This window comes from Cydia pomonella, chromosome 18 (genome assembly GCF_033807575.1).
Source record: "Cydia pomonella isolate Wapato2018A chromosome 18, ilCydPomo1, whole genome shotgun sequence".
NCBI classification, from domain to species: Eukaryota; Metazoa; Arthropoda; class Insecta; order Lepidoptera; family Tortricidae; genus Cydia; species Cydia pomonella.
The window spans coordinates 14,929,347-14,949,268 of NC_084720.1; the positions used below are offsets into that span (position 1 = coordinate 14,929,347).

General features: G+C 34.4%; 1 protein-coding gene across 1 annotated transcript in view; it reads left to right on the forward strand.

The window, feature by feature from the left end:
* Nucleotides 1-4,687: 4,687 nt before the first annotated feature.
* The window catches only part of LOC133527561 (hemicentin-1-like), a 443,871-nt gene continuing 428,636 nt past the window's right edge, over nucleotides 4,688-19,922 (forward strand). The window contains exon 1 of the mRNA XM_061864618.1: nucleotides 4,688-5,194. The gene's annotated coding sequence lies outside the window, so the exon portion shown is untranslated. The remainder of the gene's footprint in view (nucleotides 5,195-19,922) is intronic.

The window sequence follows — 19,922 nt, forward strand, 5'->3', positions numbered from 1 at the left end:
TCATGATAGCATCTAAACTAAAAGGTTCGTCTATATTTCTTCCGTTGCTAATTTAGCTATACCCATCTATTTTACTATTTAATATCTTCTTGTAAAAATTTCCAGATAAAAGTACTTGAAAACTATTTGAAAAATATTATATTTTCGCGACGTCGTTCGACATTGTCGTACAGAATACTAATAGCAGCGTCAGCGTCCGATGTCACCACCCACTCTGTGCTTCAATATGTCGGTTTCAGCCATTATTAGAGCAGAATTTTAAGATATTTCTAATGCAGTAAGTATAGCAACGACCGGTAATAGGCGACCCGTGGGCTGCATGCGGGCCGCTATATGACCGCTCACTTGCGGCCTCTGAGCCTCCCTGGCTATTTCGTATGTAAAAGTCTTTATATATATATATTTAGGCTGATGTATATACATCACTCAAATGATCGGGCGTATCCGGGACGCAAATGATCCAATCATTTACAGAGGCTGTCACAATCTTTAGTTGTTTCGTGCCACAAAAATCGATCATTCAAGTTTATGTCTTCTGTCATAAAATGAAGTCTTACATTTCAATGTATTTTATTGGAGTTAGAACCTTTTTTCATGTCATTGCATTGCGTGCATCGAAGTTCTAGCATAGAAAGACGTGATGGATATCGTGGTTTCTACTGTAAACTTCATCAGAAAAATGGGTTGACACATAGTAAATTTCAACAGTTTCCGTCAGATATAGAGGCCGATCACCAAAATGTCCTGTTTTATTAAGGTGTGAAATGGTTAAGCAAGGGTGTAGAAAAGAAATCAACCATCTTATGATTAACAAGAACTTATGAATCCTCAATGATTAATAGACCTTGGGTTTAGAAAGCTTTAACTAAATTGAATACTGAGCATAATTTAACACAAATTTATATCTATCTAAATCAGGGACCTTACTCATTGTTTCATCAAGCGTCTCCATATGAACTTCATTAATGCTAGGGCTAATAAACCAGAGCTTCATTAATTCTAGGCTATGCGCAGACCGTGTCCCTTCGGATGATAAACAACTTTAATAGGTACAGCAATTTAGAAATATGTAATGTTATTTTGCATTTATTACCATCATTAGTAACTAATGAATATAGAGCACAATCTTCTCTTAGAGTTGGTTATTTGAACTAGGTACTAAAGAAATGCTAATAATTATGAGAAGGACAAGTCCAGTAAGTACCTAGACTTAGCTTACGAGGAACCGCCATGTGGGATGTTGATTCGACGATCATTCTCCCGATAGTCGTTTCAGCGAACGATCTCATAGCGAAGAGTCTCGACCAACATCTTGAGAGACTCGCTAGGTGGCGCAGTTGCAGAAGGCGGCGCTCTTGGACACGGCACGGATAGTCCGGCGGTTCCTCTCTCCGCAGCTCTGACCACCGGCAGCTTGGGCCCCGACCCGCTGCTTGCGGCACCCTAGGTTATTTTTTTTTATAATATGTTTATATATATTTTGTATTGTTTTTGTATGGTTTTTTGTATTTTATTTATATATTAAAGTATACCATAAAACTACCCAAGAGCACTGGTGGCCGAGCGGTAAGAGCGTGCGACGTGCAATCCTGAGGTCGCGGGTTCAAACCTCGGCTCGTACCAATGAGTTTTTCGGAACTTACGTACGAAATATCATTTGATATTTACCAGTCACTTTTCGGTGAAGGAAAACATCGTGATGAAACCGGACTAATCCCAATAAGGCATAGTTTACCCTCGTTAACATTATCTTTTTTTAATACCCTACAATAAAGCCGTCGTGAATTCACGATATTCGGCCACCGACACAAGTTAACCCCACAAAATGGCTCCCGATATAGGGCAGACCAAAAATTATCTGGCGAACATTTCGTGACCGTTTATTCTCCCATGGCTTATATTTGTGCAACCACTTGCTTAATTTTATTGCAGTAAGTGTGTAATATGCTATAAATGTGTTTACACAATAGGAACGCCATACAATTACGCACCGGTCATAAAACACGACAATTCATAATAAAACACGGAATCAGCGTTACGATTATGAGTTGTGCACTGTGAACACATTAGGGAGCTTATTCGCCATGCGTGGAATTCATATGGCTGTTTACGTTATATTGGAAGAGGAAGAAAGATTGTAATCGATTTAACAATATATATCGTGCGTTGAATTTAAAATACCTATAAGATAGAATAACTTAAGAATAAAATAACGACCGACGACCGGGACTGGCCTAGCCCGACCCGACCCATCACTACCCGACCCTACCTGTGAAGCCGATGGTCCTGGGCTCGAATCCCGGTAAGGTCATTTATTTGTGTGATAAGCACAGATATTTGTTCCTGAGTCATGGATGTTTTCTATGTATTCAAATTTGTATATTATATATATCGTTGTCTGAGTACCTACAAAACAAGCCAATTTGTGTAAGAAGATCTCAATAATATTTATTTATGAAATAAGACTTGTGTTTAGTATGACTTTAAAAAAAGGTAGATAGTTTTAAAATGTAAGCTACCGTAAGTAGGTAATATTGGTTTACTATTCATAAATATCAATATTGTAAATATTGAATGGATAAACAAAAAAACACAACATCAAAAGCCACAGACGTCTTATGAAGCAACCAGGACAAACACTCAAAAGAAATTGAAAGAAATTTGACACCCGGAAGGTGTCTGAATAACAGGATTCTGTTGGCACTTTTTAAATACGGAAATAAGAAAAAATAAGTTGCATCTCGCTGTTTACTTTTGTGGAGTAACACTGTGCAACATTAAACCAAAAGTCAAGTTCAAGTCAAGGTCAAGGTCAAGTTTTGTATATATTCCAAGAGGTTCTGTTATTGACTATGCTTGAAAGTACTCATGTATTTTGTATATTCTCCTTCTTCCTCGCGTTGTCCCGGCATTTTGCCACGGCTCATAGGAGCCTGGGGTCCGCTTGACAACTAATCCCAAGATTTGGCGTAGGCACTAGTTTTTACGAAAGCGACTGCCATCTGACCTTCCAACCCAGAGGATAAACTAGGCCTTGTTGTTGTTGTTGTATTTTGTATATTATGTACAGTAAACGCAGAAATTCTCAATAAAAAAAATCTGAATCCTCAGATTCATACATTGTTAGTTACATGACACTTATAAAACTACATTAGGTAAGTACCATATTAACAGGTTCCATAAAAATACATATTTCTTAGGTAATAAACACGGTAACATTAGCTAACTTAACTACTTACTGTTGCTCAAAGTTCCTCCAAAAAATTTAACTGGCGGTGTAGATGCACCTTTATAAACATTATACCTTCGTTACGATTAAAAGTTTACTACAAATTAGAGAAACAGCTAGTTAGCTAATTAACATTGTTTCAAACTTTGCGGACTTTTAAAGGTTGATCCCGCAAAAACTCGCAGTTAGCAATGTGGCTATAGTTTTCTCATTAAAACATACTTAACTCAAACAAAAAAAAAACGTGAAATACAGTCAGCATCGAAAGTAGCGGATCAAATAACGCTTCATAAGTATCTACTCATTCTGTTACAGCTTAACAAAAAGTGATGTCTTATATATAGAACAACAAAGACTGTAAAAGATATGCTTTTGAATGTGAATTTTAGAAATTTATGTATATTTGGAAATGTTATCCGGGATGTCAGATACTTTCGGCGCGTTGTTTCATCAGCTATGTCAAAATTGACGCTTATTTCGTTTCCGTTGTGATCGCAGTAAGATATATCTACGATATTTCTAACGTCAAAGTGACATTGGTTGCCCGAATCGAGCTGCTTCTGTCAGTTATACGACATACAAACGATATCTAAATAAGAACTTGTCTAAACCCGAAACTTATCGTTATCGTATCTCATTTTTTGAATCGGGTATCTGTCTGAGATATAATCATTAGTAAACAGAATTTAATGTTAGGAAATAAATGTAATTATTTTGTAAAAATATTTTTATTTGTGGGACAACAAATAATACAATTCCAACTTAGTATTAGCCTTTATGAAATGCATATAATGATGAATTGAGAAAATGTCAATCCCTACCTCCGTGACACGGATGGCCAAGTGGTTTAGGCATCTGCCACGAGCTGAAGACACTGGTTCAGTTCCAGCGCTGGGCACTGGAGGCTTTTGTCACAAGCCTTATTGAGCTTACTGTGGGACTTAGTCAATTTGTTTAATAATGTCCTATAATATTTATTTATTTATTATTTATTTATTTATTTCCAATTAAAACAGAATTTTAGGATAAGAGAGATTATAGAAAAAAATATATCGGTAAGATATATTGTCAAATATCTTCAGTCAGCTTCAACTCCGTGTTATAACAATATGTATTTTAAAGTTCATATTATGCTTTGTTGGAGTTTATACGCAGGCAAAATTTCTAAGGAATGGCTGAATTGTAAGTAAAGAAAGAAGCACTTGCATCTGTACTATCATTTCAAATGCATGTTGCGTTTCTCACGAAATATGAACTCAATAATAATATTACGAAGGAATGGGATAAGAATGTTAAGTTTAACAATAATATCCGAAGACGAAGAAGAAGAAGTATTAATCTCAAATATTATACATCATATATACTCGTACAGACTATACATATTTTTGAAGTAGTCAACTTTTATTACATGATATTTGAGATTGTTTCTCTCTAAAAACAACAATCCTATAGCAATTTAATTACGATCAAAAATAAAACCCGTAAAAAACGAGCACAGATCGCCCTCCACCGGGCGCCATTAAAATCACACATTACACGGTGCAAAACCAACAATAAAAGTGTAACGTACCAAAAAAATATACCAAATAGAATGCGTTCGTCCGCCTTGGTTCCATTCCGCTATAAAAACCCACCCAAGCAAAGTCCGTAATTCCGTTCCGTCCCGATATAAAATATGAAAGACTGGGCAAAATTTCGGCCCTCCGAGCGCTTGCTCGGGCCCCGTCGGGTGGACTCGGCCGCGCTCGGCGCGCCGTAGCGGCAGTTTCTCAGCGATCGCCAACCGTGCTCTACGTAGCGGCACGTATTAATAATTCACAGCAAATCGAACCTTATTACCCCGTGATAGTGTGTTCTATATTGTGATTTATCAAGTGCTATCTTTTTTACAATTAGTGATGTACTTAAGTGTGTTTTAAGAAGGATCGCCGCATGGAGTCGCAGAGCGTTCGGTGTTGAAAAATGGTAATTTTTTGCCTGATTAGTTGTGCCTTAATTATTTTCAGGCATGTAATAGAGCGTAAATTAAGCGGTTGAATGACTTAATGAAACTGGTTTTAATGATTTCCAACGTTAACGAGGTGTTTTCGGTTTCGTGGTGAAATGACCTTGAATTTTTAGGGTGTTATAATTTCTGCGTTTGTAGGTTATTGGTACAAAATTTTAAAATGTTAGTAGATAAATGTGAATGTAGTTAAAGCGAACATTAGCCAAAACTTTTATTCTTAAACTATAAAAGAAGCATACGTTACGTTTCTTTCATTTTAACTACATAATATTATCTAATGGATTAAAAAGTGTTAAATCATACATTTCTATGTTGGAGATATTGCTAATGAAAGTATATGAACCGCAAAATAAGAGCCACATATTAACATACACTTTACAGTTTACTAGTGATTTTTATCAGCATTAAACCTGCATTTGTTTTTTCGCTCGTGCAGTTGATGGGCTTTTATTAAATTAGAAAATTTAAAAAGTACGAATGAGAACATAACTTAAATTTCCTACTGTAAATATAGTTATAATCAGTCAATCTGTAGTAGAAAAATATTTTTTTTTTGTTTCATTATTACAATAAAATTCCCATTAGTGCATTATTAGGTTAGAAACTTCTTTTAAATAACTATAAAATAGACTGGTGTCGGAAAGGTCCGCTCTTCCTTCATTGGAAAGGATACAACTAAATCAATCAATCAAATATTACTATTATGTTACAGTACGAGTATGTTACTTATTAATCACTATACGAGATTCCTAAATTAATATAACCTTAATTATATTAGTCTTATATGGTCTTTACAGCGTTTTCAAAGTATTTTTACACATAGTTCAAACTTCTTCTTCTTAAGGAGTATTTTTATAAGGCATGCATGCATATAGCTCATGCAAAAATACAGTATAGTCTTTGATTAATTTTCGAAAAGATAACAAATAATGTGCTGAAATTTTATCAGAAACCCAATCATCTATATAATTTGAAACAAGGTAAGAAAGGCCACTTAATTTCCCTAACATAATTATACATGACTTTCTGCAGTTAGAGAAATGATATTTTTTGTAAATTCGTCGAAGTCAAATTTTTATTAGGCAATAACTTGTAGGCATAAATTGCCAAAACATTATCAGAAACCCAACCAACTGTATTTTGAAACCCAAACCAACGGTTTCGCTCCCCTATATTAGCTCCAGGAAACTCAATTTCTCAGCATTCCACTATTGGCCTCGATTTATGGCGTGCCACTTCAACGTCCGAGTGCTACGACGTCCGTAGCAGTGCTACAAATCCGTAGCACCGATACGCTGTAGATAATATATATGGATATAGATAAAACTGCTACGATTTGCAGTGATAATTACATAATATTATTCAAACAACATTTATATTTTTGATTTGTTATAGTCACCACGCATCTCAATTGTACCAATATAATATAGGTATGTCAAAATGAGATCAAATTTGTCTCATAAGTACAAATTGAGATGAAAAATGATAAACCCAAGCGTTGCCGAGCATATCTAGCTGCAGGAAAAGAACATCGTGCGGTTTTTTATCTGCTGATTGACCGAGCGTTAGCGAAGGTCTCCGTTTCAGCTTGGCCAAAAATCTGCAAGTCGCTTTTCAAGTTCGCATCCAATTCTCCTGAATTTTTCTAAGCAGGTTCGATAGTTAGAAAAAAAAATCTGTCATTTCGTTTAATGGAAAATGTTCAAAATGGCAGAAATTAGCATGAAGAACTGAAGCGTCAGTAGGGTCGGTCTATAGCGCTTGAGACCGCTGGAAGTTCACTCATAAGATTTTTTAATTGGCCACGTTTGAATTGGCTTGTACAGCTCGCAGAGTCACTTAGAACTGTGATAATGACATGGATGCTAGTTCAGGTAGTCTCAAAGTCTCAAAAATGTCTCAACTGACACAGTCATCTGGTTCCAAGACATATACATTGGACTAAGATAAACGGTTCAAGAATGTATAAAAAATAACAGTATACATAATGGAACTATACTATACTTTAACTAGCTTAAATCTAAAATAGGCCCTTGAGGCATTGTACCAAGGATGTTGACTTCATTTCCTCGTTGTATCGCAATCCTGATACGTTGTGCGAGGAAGCTCTTCGGTCACCAGTAACGTCAATCAGACGTTTCGCGATTTCTGCAAAAAAAATGTGCGCGCCGGGACCCCATGGACCTAAGGGTTCAAGAATGTTAAATTCTCAAAATTCGTGATTGAAAGTCACAATTCAAGTGTGACAAGAATTTTATTACCTGGTCAAGGATATTGACTGAAAACGGGACTTGTTTTCATAATTTGTTTTTTATACAAGAGTTCATCTGTAATATGACATTTTATTTCTCGCACTAATATATTTTCAAGCTAAATCTAAAAAGATTTGGGAATAAATAACGTTTCTTGGTTTAGGAACTTTCTTTCTGTGTAGCAAGTTCTCGGAAAAGCAGCATCCACAAAACGGTAGATCTGAAACTGACGGTGAAGTTGTTTACTGTTAACAACATTTTTTTAAATTATTACTTGTAACAAATCTTCTAGTTACGTATACAGTTATTTACCTTCCTATTAAATCGGCAATCGGTATCCGATATTGCTCCTGTATCTTGAGACATACTCGTAGGCTTGGTATTAAGTTACTATGAATTGACGTCAAACAAAAGATTCGTATATATATAGCAATCATGAGTTATCCGAATATTAAGAGGCCAACGGCCCGATTCGAAGAATGAGATACGATAACGATAAGTTCTGGTTTAGATAAGTTCTCATTTAGATATCGTTTGTATGCCGTATAATTCACAGAAGCAGCTCGATTCGGGCAACCAATGTCACTTTGGCGTTAGAAATATCGTTGATAGATCTTATTGGGATCACAGCAGAATCGAAATAAACGTCAATTTTTGACATGGCGTTTGGTTATCGATCTTTTAAAGATCTTTCCAAGATCTTATGTCTTAATCATTCTTCGAATCGGGCCGCAATTCGAACTTGCATTCTGACATTTATTGAAATTAAGTATTAACTAAATAGATTAAAACTAATAAAATAAAAAACCGGCCAAGTGCGAGTCGGACTCGCACAGGAAGGGTTCCGTACCATTATCTATAAAAACCGTCACCCATCCAAGTATCCAACCCCGGCCGACGTGGGTTAGTGAACATATCATAGAAAGTTTATAATAGGTGTGTAGCTAAAATAGTGTATGTAACTGTACATAATTAGGCATTAAAACACTCGTGTGATCGTTTTAAGAAACTCACTTCGTTTTTTTTTTTAAACCCGCTCGTGTATTTTAATGCCTTTTATTATGTAGCAGTCACATAATCTACTATTTCGATGTCACAATATAATTTTAATTGATCTGAAATGTATTATTATATATTAGTGTTATATAGTATTATTATATTTTAGTGTTATTATTTACTATTAGAGCCGCTAACTCTAACTTTTACTTGATAGATGATTTGATAGTAATTTGAGACACGAAATACCATAGGTGTGCACACTAAAATAGCGAACGGGAATAATTAGTGAATGAAAAGCTACTTATTGACTAATTACGAAGCTTATATACAAACTAAATGTCGATGCGGTAAGTAAACCATTTGATGCATGTGCGTACTTGAATATTTGTTTATACGTATTACGTACTTCATTATGTTTTTGTGAAACATTATTAAGAAAAAGAATGAAAAACCATTTATTGCCACACAATAAAAAAACAGATACGTCACAAAATACAATGATTAACTTAAAAAAAATTGGCATGCGCGGTAAAGACACGGGCTCAGCATACGCTGCGTCAGCCATTTCAATACAAATTGACTGCGCAGCGCTGATTTTCAGTCCGTCGCCTTCACTGAACCACATTGATATGACATGCGGGTTAGTGGTTTTTTTATTGATAGATAGCTTGTGCATACAATTATAGTATAAAAAATAAATAAATTTATATTATTGGTGATAAGGTCAATATGGTAAAGTTCGTCTACAAATTGTTTCGTCGCTTCTAACTCTTGCGTTTGTATTCCACTTCAAGAAGGTAGGAAGAGCAGTCGAAGCGAAGTCTTTAAAAGATCGATAACTAAACGACATGTCAAACAGTGTTGTCACATCTACCTACTTTTTGGTAGATCTACCTATTTTACCTGCGTTCTACCTATCTACCTCCCTCGGCCTGAAATCTACCTATTTTTCAAAATGGTACAATTGTAAGCAATTCTCAATACATGTGACGGAACATTATCTAATTTCTACCGAATTTAGATTTGATTTAATGAAAACTTGCCAAAGAAACAGATTATACAAGCAGGTTTATTACCTACAAACAATGGAAATCCTAACTTATGTTTCAATTTCTTTAATGAACACGTGTACTAACGTCACAATATTAAAAACTTATAAATAATTCACAACATTTTAATCATAAAAATGTACTTCTATTGAGTGGTAGATCTACCTATTTTTCATTTTAAATTCCACCCATTTCTACCTATTTTTGCACCCTGTTCTACCATTTCGGCAAAATTGTATGTGACAACACTGATGTCAAAATTGACGTTTATTTCGGTTCCGCTGTGATCCCAATAAGATCTATCTACGATATTTCTAACGTCAAAATGACATTAGTTGCCCGAATCAAGCTGTTTCTGTCAATTATACGACATATATGAGAACTTATCGTTATCGTATCTCATTCTTTGAATCGGGCCGATAGTATACGAGAGTCCTATCACGGTGATCCCGAACAAAAAAAAAATGTTGGTCTTCTTCAAATTACTTTGAATGTTTTCAGCAGCAGAGGTTTTTTAGCGGATATAATGTTTAAAATGAACTGAATATAACTTATTGATAAAAGATTAACAGATGTGCAGGTCATTCTGAACACCATACCCGCTAAGCTGCATATGCTGCTGACTTTACAAACGACACAAATTGATAGACATTTCTGACTAAAGACTAAAAGCACTCTTAACCAACCAATATCAACCTTATGTCTTCACAATAAGGTTTTCGCATCGTCAGTTAACAACGGACGATGGTTACTCGTTAGCTTTGCAAACGTTTGGTCGTGGAATCAAATTGCGGGCAGAGAACGTGTCACTCGGATATTGATGTCTCAGCTCTGAATGCTAGCCTTATTGTTGAGATTGAAGCATTTGAAAACACATTCAAAACTATACCTTGTGCGTGTACGATAAGGAACATAATTGAATAAGTTTTCTATTTTAGTTTCTATAATACGCAAAGCGCAAGTAAGTCAAAATTCACTGATTTTCAATAATGTACACAATTCCTAGGAAATGTAGGTATAAAATTCCTAAAATCGTCCGGAAATATGTTAAAAAAGTATATATAGCAATCGGAAATGTATTAAATTCGGCAATGTATCAAGATTTCTGCTAACAATTCGTTTTCGTTTGGGGGGTCGCAGTTCTAACATACCCTACTTTTCTGGCAACAATTCCTATTTGTGGGGATTGCTGTTCTAACCTAACCTAACCTATTTTTCTGGTAACAGTTTTTTTGGGGGTCGCAGTTCTAATCTAACCTAACCTACATACTATACTGGCAACAATTGGTTTTCGTGGAGGTGGCAGTTCTAGTCTAGAACCTAATCTACTTTTATGGCAGCAGTGTTATGTGAAATTGTGTAGTTTCTTAAAGTTTTTATTCATTTTATTCACATAAAGCATTAGTTTTATACATGTCCTAGTACTTTATCGGAATTTCATATTTTTTTTAGGAAATGTATACATTTTCTAGGATATGGATGCATTATAAAAATTTTAAAACAATAGGGAATATTACGTGAAACTCGGCGTAGGGGGCGCCACTACCACAATCCATCTCAATCTGAGGGTCTACCGCGAAGCAAGAAAATCGAAATTTTGTTATCTAACCTCTCTATCACTCTTGCCTATTTGAGCGATGAAGAGGCAGATAACTAAATTTCGCGTTTCCCGGTAGGCCCTTTGTAAACAAACCGTCTTGATGCATCAATGTCATATTTTAATAAAATAATATAAAACTTGTCAAAAAACAGTTTAAGGCATAGTATGTATAAGTTACTCTATGGTTTATGAAAGGTGCTAGTGCTGCACTCTGGCGGCAGAACATTTCAGTAACACTCCCTATAGTTAATATATTTCCTAAATGGCCTCGCAATCGTTTATATTTTCGGTGACAGGTACATTTCACATACAAGATTCAATACAGTAAATACCTAATATTTTTTAATATCATTGTAACATAAATCCATATTACGAATAGAACTTATTACTAAATAACAAACCTACATCAATTATTTAAATCATGTTACATTACAAATAAACTTAAATAAATAAATAAATCTCTATAATAATAAATTTCTAAAGGTGATTGCGGACAGATTAAGCTGCCCCATAATGTGGCTTTGGATAGAGTTCTATTGGAGGTCAAATCTACTTTGACCTGTGTCAAATAGGTCTGATTGTTATAACCTTTCTAAATAATATAGGTTTTAAGTTATTTTACTAACCATATATGGACTTATGGGTCTGAAATAAAGATATATTATATATAGGGTCGGCAACGCGTACGTAACACCTCTGGAGTTGCAGGCGTCTATAGGCTACGGTGACTGCTTACCATCAGGCGGGCCGTGTGCTTGTTTGCCACCGACGTGGTATAAAAAAAATATTAATTTAATTTATTTTAAATAACATGCAATTTAACTTTAACATTTTATCATAAATAAATTGAAATAATACATAGTAAATCAGTCAAATAATTATAGAAAATAACAATATTTAATTAAATAATCACTTTGAAATTATGACCCATGGTCCCAAGGTTACATGTTCATTGCAAGGTCAGGGGTGAAATTATCAAGGGACTTAATTGACTCGCAGGTATTGAATGTTATTACGTAGTTAATTAGTTATGTATTTATCTACTCTTGTGACGATGAATAATGTAACATCCTTATGTATTTATTTATTTAGAAATTGACAGCGAATACTGTACGAGTATTAAAAATATGTTTATAGGACATTACTACACAATTTGACTAAGTCCCACAGTAAGCTCAATAAGACTTGTGTTGAGGGTACTTGGACAACGATATATATAATATAATAATAATAATTCAGCCTATATACGTCCCACTGCTGGGCACAGGCCTCCTCTCATGTGCGAAAGGGCTCGGCGGCTATAGTCCCCACGCTAGCCCGATGCGGATTGGGGACTTCACATACACCTTTGAATTTCTTCGCAGATGTATTGCAGGTTTCCTCACGATGTTTTCCTTCACCGAAAAGCTAGCGGTAAATATCAAATGATATTTCGTACATAAGTTCCGAAAAACTCATTGGTACGAGCCAGGATTTGAACCCACGACCTCCGGATTGAAAGTCGGACGTCATATCCACTCGGCCACCACTGCTTGTATATATAATATAAAAATATTTAAATACATAGAAAACACCCATGACTCCGGAACAAATATCCATGATCATCACACGAATAAATACCCTTACCAGGATTTGAACCCGGGACCATCAGCTTCGTAGGCAGGGTCACTAACCACTAGGCCAAACCGGTCGTCAAATATGTGTAATATGATATGATATGATTTATTTATCTTACTTACAATAACAATATACATAATGGATATATACAGATGATAACTATAACTAGCTTATATCTAAAATAGGCCCTTGAGGCATTGTACCAAGGATGCTGGCGGCATTTCCTCGTTGTATCGCAATATACAATTTCACTTTAAACTACGCGTGGTAAATTCTAATAAGCGAATCGGTAAGAAATTTATATTGTGATCGTCAGTTGGTTTGATTTATTGTAAAAAAAAATCTCTTCTTAGTAAACAGACGTACAAAGCGCTGCGAAGGTACTCCTTTAAGGTTGTAATGTACCTACATGACAGTTACTAATTATTAACCCCCATTTGGCATGTACTGACAGAATGGTAACAACGAAACCCTACACTGCACTTGACATATTTTTTATTTAGTTATTTGTGGATGGATTTTTTAAATGTATTTTTTATTTATCTTCTATATATATATCGTCGTCTAGTAGGTGTAGGTGTAGGTATAAGATTTATTAAGCGTACTGTGGGGCAAGGTGGATTTCTGTAAAATTGTCTTTTAATATTTATTTATCTACTGAAATGGGTATGACACCAATCCTCAGCCATCATATTCTTGTTTATTCTATGAAATCCAAAACATATATCAGATCAAAACAGGAAGTACCCTATTTCCGGAAAGAAATGTATCAAAATAAGAATTTATCGAAAAGGGGAATACGTCCAATCATAAATCTGTCCATAAATAGAAAGAGATTCGTCCTACACACAGAACATACCTATATGTCGGAGAATGGTGTAGTTATGTTTCATGTAAAATGTTGCCAAGAGGCCAGTTGGCCAGTTGGCACGCACGTATTCTTTAGATTAAATATTTTATTTTATTTAATAGGATATGAATTAAAAAGTTGCAAAAACCAGGAAAACTAAGAAGCTAAAGTACATATTTATAGTGTTTATTTAGTCATCTGCAATAATTTCCGGGGTGAATATATAGGTCATACTGAGCAACTTTTACTACGAGTACCAAACCCGAAATCATGAAAAAAAGTACTCTCTCATAGAAAATGTCAAGGTTAGAGAGCCAAAATATATGAAGTAGACAATATTTTTTTCGCAATTTCGGGGTTGGTCCCGTAGTGAAAGTTGCTACCTATTCACCCCGTAAATTATTGCAGATGTCTAAATAAACAGCCTGTATAGATACTTATGAAGCTTAATCTGATGTTAGTTTTGGAACTGTCTGTAGTGTAATTTATTTTTATTTATTTATTTAAACTTTATTGCACACATAAAGAAAAATGTACAAATGGCGAACTTAATGTCAAAAGGCATTCTCTACCAGTCAACCATTGGGTCAAACAGAGACATTTGTGTATGTTGGTGCAGGAAAAAATAATAACAAATAATAAGAAAAAAAATTAAACGTGAAGTCAAATAATATTAAAAATATATAAATAGTTAAATACTACTACTTATATAATGTATAAAAGACAGACTAATACATGTAATTCAATATTTTTTGATAAAAATAAAAATACAAGATAGTAATAACTATTACAAAGCTGAAGTATACGTATATATTTACAATACGTATACAATAATGCCTTAACCCCGCCCATACAATATCGTCCTCCGTGCTGAAAACCTTTTAACAAAAGCCTGACATGTTAAGGCATTTCTGAACGAAAATATGAATTACCGCATTTTCCTTTGAAGATCGTCTCACAAGGAGCGCGATCCGCCCGTTAAATTAAAAAAAATCACACTGTGGAACGAATTCGCTTCTTTGTTTGTTTAAATAAAAATAAATTGGTGAGGGTAAACAATGGCATATAATAAATTGGTGAGGGTAAACAATGGCATATAATAAATTTGCTGTACTTCAAAACTACGTTGTGATTTGATTGAAATTCGTTTCTTACTTATATAAGCTGAAATGACAATCACGCTTAAGAGGGATAGCTTTGCGATCCTAGCGAAAAATAGGTTTGTTAGGCAAATTAGGTTTTCAAGACAATTTTGTCAAGCTCGAAATCTGATGGTAGAATCGAGGAAACTCTTCAAATGTTAAAGGCATACATATAGTGATTTTTGTATTTTCTTTAACAAATCAAGCATTTACATTCAAAAAAGTGACATTTGATGAAGTGGAACTGCTGATGATGATCAGAATGGAACTCTTTAACGACGCATAGTTCACGTTTGGCGATTTGTCCTCTTCGCTGTGTTTGTTAAGCAAATTAGATTTTCAAGACATTTTTTTTTCATTTCATTGTATGAAATCCAAAATCAATAATAATCTTTCTTTTAGGTTTTTTCTTAAAAAATATTGTATGGGCGATCACGGTATACTTCCCTCTTAAATAATATGTATGTATGTATGTATATACTTTATTGTACATAGAAATAAAAACACGAAAAACACAGTTACAGAGTAAATTAAATACAATAAAGGCGAACTTATCCCTGTATCGGATCTCTTTCAGTTAACCTTTGAGGAAATGAGTAAAACAGAAGTAACGGTGAATGAATGACAAACACAAACAAAAGTTTACAATCACTGAAATTAATGAAATGCACGTTTTGAACACACATTGATACAAATATACATTGAATAATATCTATAGATCGGGTGAAATATGTTTTTAATTACCTTATCTAATTTGATTTCAAACTTAAAATTGGCATAGATACCAGTGGCGGCTCGTTCATTAAAGAAATTGTCAATATATACCAAACTAATTGTAACGTTTATATTTTGCTACGTTAGCCACACGAAAATTCAAACAGCCGCCAAATTGGAAATTCTAGGTAGAAAATCTTTCCTGTCTACTTTTTTGACACTTTTTCTAGCAAAAATGGTCGAAATTTCAGTTGTTAATATATTTAAGTCTTAATTGGTTTATACAAAACTTTTTACATCAAATAACAATTTAGAAAAAACTTTTCCATTTCAGTTAAAACTTCAGCAATTAGTTTAAACTTCTTAGGACTCTCACCTAAAACTATTTCGCTCAGACAATTACTCTATTATTCATTCGTGATCAATACAGGGGGTTGAATGCTAAAGACACTTTGGAAAATTACATATAAATTTCACAAATGATCCATTGAATTACTTGTCGAACGCTGTATCAAATATGGTATTGGTATATTAAATGAATGTAATCATTTTAAATTTTAACACTCGTAAATTTAAAAAAAAATCATCTGTAGGTATTATAGTTCGAGTCATCCACGATGACGCGCAGATTTGTCAAATCTAACCTTTAACAACATGATAATCGAGTCAAGGCACGCGTCTTCGTGAATGACGCAATCTATACTCATGTTTTTCAACTTAGCACACTTTGGTAGATTTTCAACTGTCCAGGATTCATTGTTAGCCATGAACTTGCTTAACATTGCCTTGCTTACAAGAATAATTTAAAGAATTCTCTAGTAAACAGAACTCTATAAAATAATTCATTATAATTTGAGAAAGGAGACCGTTCTCTTAAGCCAGGCTAGATAACAGGCTGGTAGACAATTTAATCAAGTTTATAGTAGATAATCCCAAGGATTAGGTAGCGTAGATACTCGTCTTAACGAAAATTACTTCTTAAACTAGATCTTGTTGGCTACCTAAAACTAAAGCTTTAAGTGAATCTTCGAATTCCGTAACTGGATGTACATATCGGTAAATCATGAAATTACAAAACTTAATTGCCTAATAGCCGTCTTCCCAAAGAAACTGCTTTAATATCTAGGTAAACTAGTTTGAATTACTAGCAATTATAAAGCAATTTTGTAGTTTACCCCCATTGTACGCCTACCATAGCCTTGGCTAAGAATGCAGGTAAATAGGTACTCTATTAAATGCGTTTTTTGTTGATTAGATTACAAAGTCATTAGCCGTGGATATACAGAATGTGGGGATCCGTTTAAGGGCATATTCGGTGTCTACTTTTTCCTAATCAGAAGATTAGGAAAAAGTAAAAGAAAAAAAATTTGCCGCCAAAATTTTTTGACCTGTGTATGGGTTGGCTGACTTGGACGAACTGCCCTTCCCTTTAAAACCTTTTTCGCGTGAAAAAAAATGTTCTATTTTTTTCTAATAAGAAAATGATATCGAATATGCCCTTAAACGGATCTCCACTATTTTTGTTACATCCTGTATACATAACTAAGGGCGTGTTTCTTAATATCCAAGTAAAGTAGTATCGGGTAGCTAATTAATAAATAAATTAACTGCCAGATATAACTTCATGCAAAACTTAGCATTTTATCTACCAGTAAAGCTCATTTAAAGATTGTAAAACGCCAACGATGACTTTATTCGTCAGATAAGTGGCAAGTAGCCAAGTAGCTTATTCAGGACTTGGACATTGCGAAACAGGCCCTAAATGTTTTAATTATAAGTACGAAGATATTTTCTTAGTAGTCAAAAGTTTATTTCTAATTCAATAAGATAGCGATACAATTGATTCGATTTTGTTTTTAAATATTGTTTAAAATGTGAATAATATTTGTGTCCCATTAACCAGTAATTCTGAAAAGGGCTTGAAACCTCGTGATGTATATTAAATTAATGATACGCGGTATAAACATACTTAAGTATTTTTATTTCGACGACCGGTTTGGCCTAGTGGGTAGTGACCCTGCCTATGAAGCTGATGGTCCCGGGTTCAAATCCTGGTAAGGGCATTTATTCGTGTGATGAGCATGGATATTTGTTCCTGAGTCATGGGTGTTTTGTATGTATTTAAGTATTTATAAATATTTATATATTATATATATCGTTGTCTAAGTACCCTCAACACAAGCCTTATTGAGCTTACTGTGGGACTTAGTCAATTTGTGTAATAATGTCCTATAATATTTATTTACAGTACATATGGGGCTACTTTATAGCACTAGTGCGAGAAGTAGCATATTATGTTACTGTGTCGAACATTTAAAGGGCCATATGTACTGTAAAACGTTGTACGATACATGTGCGAATAGGTAATTCGCAACTCGTGTCGATTTAAAACACTCGCTTCGGTCGTGTTTTAATTTATCGCCACTCTTTTCGAATTTCCTATTTTTCGCACTTGTATCGTAATGTACTATTATTTATTATTTTATTTCGTGAGCAAATATCGCGATAACCGAAGACAATAATATATAGATTTATCAGCCTAAAAAGGTAAGTTAGCTTAAGTATTACAGTTATTACGCGTCCAAGGCTCGTATTTACTTAGGACTAAGCTAACAATGTCGGTCCAAAAATCGAGGCAAGCTGTAATTAGGTAATAGGGGCTATAAAAGAGAACTTTATTTAGGTAACAGTGAATAGAATGTAAATCAATTAAGAATAATAGGTAAAATGACTTTCGGGGCAGCGGTAGGATGAGTAAAGGTCCCGTTGGATTGACTTAGATTAATTTATTCCGTATTAACTAGTGTTTATATACAAGCGTGCAATCGTTACTACATTCATAATCTAAGACGACACAACAATCTTTTCATCACACTTGCTCGAAAAAGATCTTATTTCATGCGGGTGTACTGAGGGACAAAGGCCTATATTGTTTGCCCATATTTTAACAAATTAACGAAAACAAACACTAACGACTAACGAGTCACAATTTGGTCTGTCTCAGAAACGCGTAACTTTTTAAGATTGGCATGAAACAAACCTAACCTATCTATAGGATAACTTTACGAAAATCCTGAAAAATTAACGCTTTCAGAATTATGACTGAAGATGATCTGACTATCATTTCATTATGACTTTCGATAATTATGTCAAACAAAGGGATCCGAGGCCTATATTGTGTGTATAAACTGAAATAGGAGGCGTTACTAAGAGGCGAATCGCGTATTCTACGTCCAATAACAGCTTATGAATTTGAATTCGATTTGTTCTTCAACCGAAACGTAAGTTTTTATACTGACAGATCACTTCCATAACAAATCATGAGCAAATTTATAACCGAAATCAATTTTAACACTTTGCCGTTCTAAATATTATATCAGTGTCACTTCACATCTTATTTTCTTTTATAATATATAAATGTATATATATATATATATATATATACATTTAGTTCCTGAATCCCTTTTCATGCGTTGGGGAGACCTTCAATAGTTGTACTCCATACTTCGATAACCTTATTACCTAAGCTAAACTTTATTTCAACTAAAATGTACATAATTAACAATTTTCCCAACTATCCTTGGCGTAATAGTTTAAAGTTCAACCAGCGAACTCAGCTCTAAGTCTACTTAGCAAGAACGCAATTAAGATGAAGTCGGGTCAACGCAAACACGTTAAAAAAACAAAGCTCTGGGTCCGTAGAAACCCTTTCAGGCACTCGGCTTAGGTTGATTGGAACTTAAACTCCTTACAGCTTTTAAACTGCGTCTTTAGGCAAGTTTATACAAGACTAAATTACTGGGGCGAAAGATTAAAGTTCCATAAAACAGGCACGCCGATTTCGTTAGAACAATTTTATATGGTTTCAATATAACCTTGAACATGAGCACCAATCACTCACTACTGCACTGTACTTACCTATACACATTACTGTTTGTATTGAAAAACACTTCACTTGACAACGTAATACCTACTTACTCACCTTATAAGGGGCTTATAAAGGCTTGTAAAGGAATTAATAGTGCGAAGTAGCTGATAGAACAGCGACATCTAGTGTGATATTGGGCTATTTGCCCAGATAAAACTAACATTACTATATTTAACACAGCGTTAGCGGCCCCCGCCGAATGGTGATAAGGAAATGCAATCTGGAATCTTCTCATAATGCATTTCCCTCGCACTTATTAGATGTGTCAGATGTCTGATATCTCGATCCCCACTCAAGGTCGTATCAGAATGAAATATTATTAGAAAGGTAAAATCAGAATCTGCTTCCAGGTGAGCGACGTAATATTTAGGAAGACGAAATCCTTATTTCTCTACAAAAAGGCTTATTTTTGGGCTTTCTTATTCATAATCGTTTTCAACGTTGATTATTACAGAATTATTTATGTCTCGGAATCGCTGGAAGAAGGTTTTTTTTATACAAAATCAAGGAAAGTTCAAACAGAATATTGAAATA